The following is a 5751-nucleotide window of genomic DNA, read 5'->3' on the forward strand; positions in this document are numbered from 1 at the left end:
CTTGCCGCTCACAGTCACAAACTAGCTACGAAACACTTACAATGCCCTGCTCCTATAGGTTGGCCCTGAGCGGCAGACATTAAATGCTTGCGTTACAACCGACTCACTGGTGAGTGCGTTTTACGTAATGAACACGACTAAAGTGGTGAAGTTGTACACGCGCTGAATTGCGTCTGAAATTGTGAGCGAAATGGGTGGTACCTAAACCGCTCACAAAGTTTGTGAGCGATCTATGGCGAAGGACGGCTCATGAATACTCGCTTGGCTTGCCGGATGAGTAGTCCGACGCTATTAAACTATAGAACCGTTGTGTGTGTGTGCGTGTGCGTGCGTGTGTGAGTGAGTGTGTGTGTGTGTGTGTGTGTGTGTGTGTGTGTGTGTGTGTGTGTGTGTGTGTGTGTGTGTGTGTGTGTGTGTGTGTGTGTGTGTGTGTGTGTGTGTGTGTGTGTGTGTGTGTGTGTGTGTGTGTGTGTGTGTGTGTGTGTGTGTGTGTGTGTGTGTGTGTGTGTGTGTGTGTGTGTGTGTGTGTGTGTGTGTGTGTGTGTGTGTGTGTGTGTGTGTGTGTGTGTGTGTGTGTGTGTGTGTGTGTGTGTGTGTGTGTGTGTGTGTGTGTGTGTGTGTGTGCGCGCGCGCGCGCGTGTGTGTGTGTGTGTGTGTGTGTGCGTGCGTGCGTGCGTGTGTGTGTGTGTGTGTGTGTGGACACACATGCATACCAAAGAAAACTTTACATGAAACACATCAGATGTGGAAAACATGTGCCATGTGCATGTCACATACATTCCTTTATTAGCTGTCAATATTTCGACCGTTTGAGTTTGCAGACCACCATTGCTGTGCTCATCGAAAACCGCGCTGGTCGATAGTTTCTCTATGAGGGCAAAGCGTCTGCAACGGGAGGGCAGCTAGGGCCCTCGTGTGGCTGTAAATCAGCGTCGTTATAATTAATCCTCTGAAATGTTCCGGAACTGAAAAGTACCCTTATGACGCCGTTTCGGTGCTTTCTGCAATTACAACAAAATGTCTAGGCCTACTTCACCACCCACCAAACTGTCTACCAAACTGCGGTGAGCGAACAACCGCCTATACTCCGCACAAAATTCGCCATTGTTTTATGCGCTCCCCTCAATGTGGCCCCAAACGTGGTGCTCAATTTTGGTCATTTACAGCAATAACAGCACATTATTTACGTCATAAAACATAATTTTGACATCACCGTATAATGTGTATGGATGACGTTTCTCCCACTACCCATTCACAGCCAATCAAGTTTCAGGAAGCCTCCTTGACAGCAGGGAGTACATTCACCCCCCTCGATGTACAATTATATGTGCTTTCCTCCCTACTATATATACCTTCTTTCTTCCCCTGCAATTCCTTATATGTACCCTCCAGGCAGCATGAATAACTCAGCAAAAATTTTGTTTGGAAGAGCACGTCATTCTGACGTCACCGCAGAAAGCCTTTTCGACAGCTCAAACTTTGGCGCCACAAAACGCGCATCTATTCCGAGAACCAGTCAGAAAAACAATACGGCACCGAACAGTCCTCATGTGTGTTAAGAATAGGGCCCCAGCAAAATTATCAATTTTTTGCTATTCACGTGATGTACCAGTTATGTGGCGTTGCTTGTGCTGCCGAGCCTTCAGTGTTGTTTCCCTATTGCCTCTAAATGCCTTGTTGCCATCTGTCAACTGTTTATAAGAAAAATATCTTCAGTGAATCCCTTGTAGTAGAACGGTTTTAGTGGGTAGTCAGCGAGACTCTGCTCTTCTAATAAGCCCATGAATATGTTGGCATAGTTGGTAACAAATACATGCACTCATCGATGTTCCGTTGATCTCGACATAATGTATGCCATAAAATTCGATATGTTAACTCAAGGATTAATTTGAGAAGAATAGCCAATGTAGGACCGTCAATTTTAGTGCATAAGTTTCTATCTTCAAATGTCTGTACAAATGACCGGATGTCATCGGAGGGGGAAATATTGCTATTAAAGTGAGGCAACATCTGGGGTTACGAGAAAGATGCCTTGAGGGATGGTGATGTCAGTTATATCAGCTAGGAAATGAGTTGTGTCCCTTATGTAGGACTGGAATGTGTCTGTAATCTTATTGATTAGAGTGTCAATGTAGCATGACAGATTTCAGTTACGGTTCCTATACCAGAAATGATGGGTCGTCCAGGATTGTTGGTTTATTAGTTTTGGGAACAAATAAAATCGGCCTGATACAGGGCTAAAAGAAATCATTGACTTTGCTCACGAGTTGAGATGGGATAAGGTTTCTTCCAAAACAGTTTTAGACTCTGCGGTTAGTAAGAGGAATCTGCAAGTTGACTTTCGGCTTCCGCGATGTAGTCACTTCTGTTCATGACCACGATGGAACTCCCCTTGTTAGCAGGCTTTATGACAACATTAGTTTGTGACGCGAGTCGTGTTATTGCTGTGGTTTCTTTTTCGGAAAGGTTGCGACGAAATATCCGGGTATCGAAAGCTTTCAGCGCGTCATTGTGGACTGCCTTAATGTATATGACACTTCCTGTTTCCTATCTGAGTCGGCAGAGTTCAGTAATTTTGAGAGGGTAATTTAACCATGGAAGTACTCCAAAAGTCTTATGTTACGGGCAAAATTTTTGCTGGTCTTTTAACAACTGAAACTCATTGAACCCACCGAAAACGGGGTAAAAATTTAGGCCGTGCGACAGAGCACTCTCGTCATCATTAGTCAGGATGAAGAAGATTTACAATTGAGATTTGAACTGGGATGGAAATGGCAACGCAGTTTGGGATTGCGCGGGCAGAGAAATCGTATCGCGAAAACATTCTTTTCAATTTCACAAAGTTTATCCCTTCCCATTTTTTCGCTTTTTTTGGCATCAAAGACAGAAAGTCTTCGCAAGGGTGGCGGAGATGATTAGTCAAGTTAAAATGATGATTAGTCAAGTTGAGATGATGACTAGTTAATAATTTCAGGGCAGATTGGTGATGATTCAAAATAACGCGCGTAAATTACAAAGCAGCCGTTGCCGATCTGCTGTCCCATTTTGCACTGTTACTCTGTCAAATCATACTAAGGTTTTGTTTGCCACAGTCACCTACCAATCACAATATTTCTTCAATGTGTGAATGGCCTCTAGATATTGCAGAATTAAGTACCACGTGTATTCCACCCTTGTGATATTATGTGTTTTGTGTGATGAAAGTGACTGACACATCTCGGCATATATCTTGTTTTTTTCTTGTGTAACATATTAAGATGCATCACATGCATCGTATATATATATATATAAACAGGATGTCACACGCTATCGGGCACCAGCAGCTGGTCAAATATCACGTTTGTTTGTCCCTATGCTGGCAGAATAGAAGACCGTCTTTCTTGCGCACTATTACGTTTTTATTTCTTTGTACCGTTTTTTGTTGTGTTTTTGTAGCAAGAGCTACATTGGCCACACCATTTCGCCGTGCCTTTCCGAAGAGCGAAGAAAGAAGTCGTGGAGGCGGTATATAGCTGGCAGCTGACATGACCGCGCACTAACTGGACGTTGGGCTTCCTGACATTATGTTTGGTAGGAGCTGCCAATTCGGGCCTCTCCTTTCATATGGGAGGATGATATCACAATCAGCCTGCCAAAACCCTTGCGTTCGCATTTTCCCTAGACCACGCAGGCACGTTCATATGGCTCGGTTAAAGCGGGGATTAATATGTTGGCTTGTAGCGTACGTACGCTATCGCGTCATCGCTAAGGTAGGAGTGAAGATAGAGAGAAAGAGGTGACGTAGTGGAAGGCTTCGGGCCGCCGCCGTTTAGTGTTTAAAAGTGCCCCCTATGGTATATATAAAGCTGAAATCATAGAGTAAACTACTATGTGTAAAAGCCATGTCTTTACTTTCAAGCGGAACCTAAGCCTAGCCATGCCGATAGCTCTCGCGTAACTCCAGCTCTAACCACCAGCTAAATTACAGCCAATTGTTTTTTTGTACAAATTCTTTAATTTTACCAATCGTGCATTTTCTGGATGGAGTTATCAACCTTCTGTTATTTTACAAACGGAGTTTTGTCTACAGACAGTAAACGATACTGCAGGAGCCGGGTAGTAATGGACGGTTCATTTATAGTTCTCGGTTTTTTGCTTCCGCCCCCTCCGCATTAACTTTTGCGGCCAACTCAGTGCCCTCGTCACTGTGTTTCTCACGGTTATACTGCTTCCCTTGAGATTTTTTTCAGTGACCATTATCACTTCTTTTACTGCAGGCTCTTCGTAGCTTAGTTGACTCGCTAACGCCCTTGCTTTGGAGCCCGTCAGTGCACTGATGGCCCCCGCTAGAAATTCATTCCTTGCGCACTGAAGAGCATTTCTTACTTGTTAGAAAACAGGTAGAGATGGCAGCTTCTGCGGCAAGTGACTGAAACGGAACTTCTATAAGGACGCGAGGCAGGCACAGGGGTTGTCTTCTTGCACGACCCGACAAGCACATTCGCACGTAAAATTTGTAGTGCTGGCATAAAAGGATGCAAAACATCCCGTGTGGCGGCACAGTTTCTAAGAGCCTTGCAACGCTTTCCGTTCACCGTAAATTCTCTGATGTAAGGTTTCAGAAGTGTAAAGTTTTGGTCACTTTTGTTAGCGTAGGAGAACGCTGCTCGCGGAGCCCTGCAACCTAACCTAACATGTCCTGGTTTATGGCACTTGCATCAAATGATAGGCTTCTAGGATTCAAAAGCTTTTTTTTTCCTTCTCCGTGTCATGAACGGCTTTCGCGGGTTGTCGACTGGAGCCATTCCCGGACTCATTCATTTCCACCGCCCTATTTTCTCGCTAGAACGGCTTAGCTCCGGCCTTCTCCTACCATGGCCCAGAAGACTCACCAAGTCACCCGCACTCTCTGCGATATTCTCTCCCGCTGTTCTCTTCTTGGAGAACGAAGTGCGAAGCGTATTCGTCCGCGAGCTCAGCGGTCTTTACTTCCGATCGATTGAATAGCCGCATCGGATCCGGTGTGGCGCGGAAAAAGTGCTCCAAGCACATGCATTCTATGACATTATTATGGTCATTATAGACGTAGGCACTTTTCAGTCACTCCACTAAGCTTATCTTTTCATTGTACCCAAATTCTGCTACACCTCTCCTCTTGATTTTGTTCCGTTACGGAACCTTTCACAGGATCCTTCACATGAAAACCGATATCTCTTTAGATGACTGGCTTTTGTTTTATCGTATTCCTATCAGATTCCTCCCGAGATGCACGGATCGCCATTGGGATTGTCTCCGTAAGCACCGCAGGCCGCGGCGCAGTCCCCTTTCACGTCGTCGCCGCGTCGAAAGCCTCGTCAAACGCCGGAGAGTCGTCCCGAGGACAACAGTTCTTACTTTGTAGATTATTTTGGTGTAACATTGCGAGTTCGAGGGCTGCAATGTTCTCACAAAAATTTGCACTGGCGTCATGATTGACGTGACTCTACGCTTATGATCGGCGTGGTACGCTGTAACGTCGATTCCATTACTAATGTAGCCGCCGCAGAAATGTGAAACTTGCCAATAACCAGGTGCTCCGGTAGTGTTTTTTTTTTTATTTGGAAGGGGGGGGGGGGGAGAATTAGGCCAGGTCCTAACTGCAATTCTTATTCAACTTTTTAATATTTTATCGTAATATTTTGTAAATGTATTGTAGCCCCAAGTTCAAAGCTCGTAAATTTATTTTTATGCAAGTTTCAAAGCGTATTTTACCTGTAATGAACAATGAGGCCA

The sequence above is a fragment of the Amblyomma maculatum genome, chromosome 2, assembly GCF_055883805.1.
Source record: "Amblyomma maculatum isolate TAMU_Amacu chromosome 2, ASM5588380v1, whole genome shotgun sequence".
Taxonomy (NCBI): Eukaryota; Metazoa; Arthropoda; class Arachnida; order Ixodida; family Ixodidae; genus Amblyomma; species Amblyomma maculatum.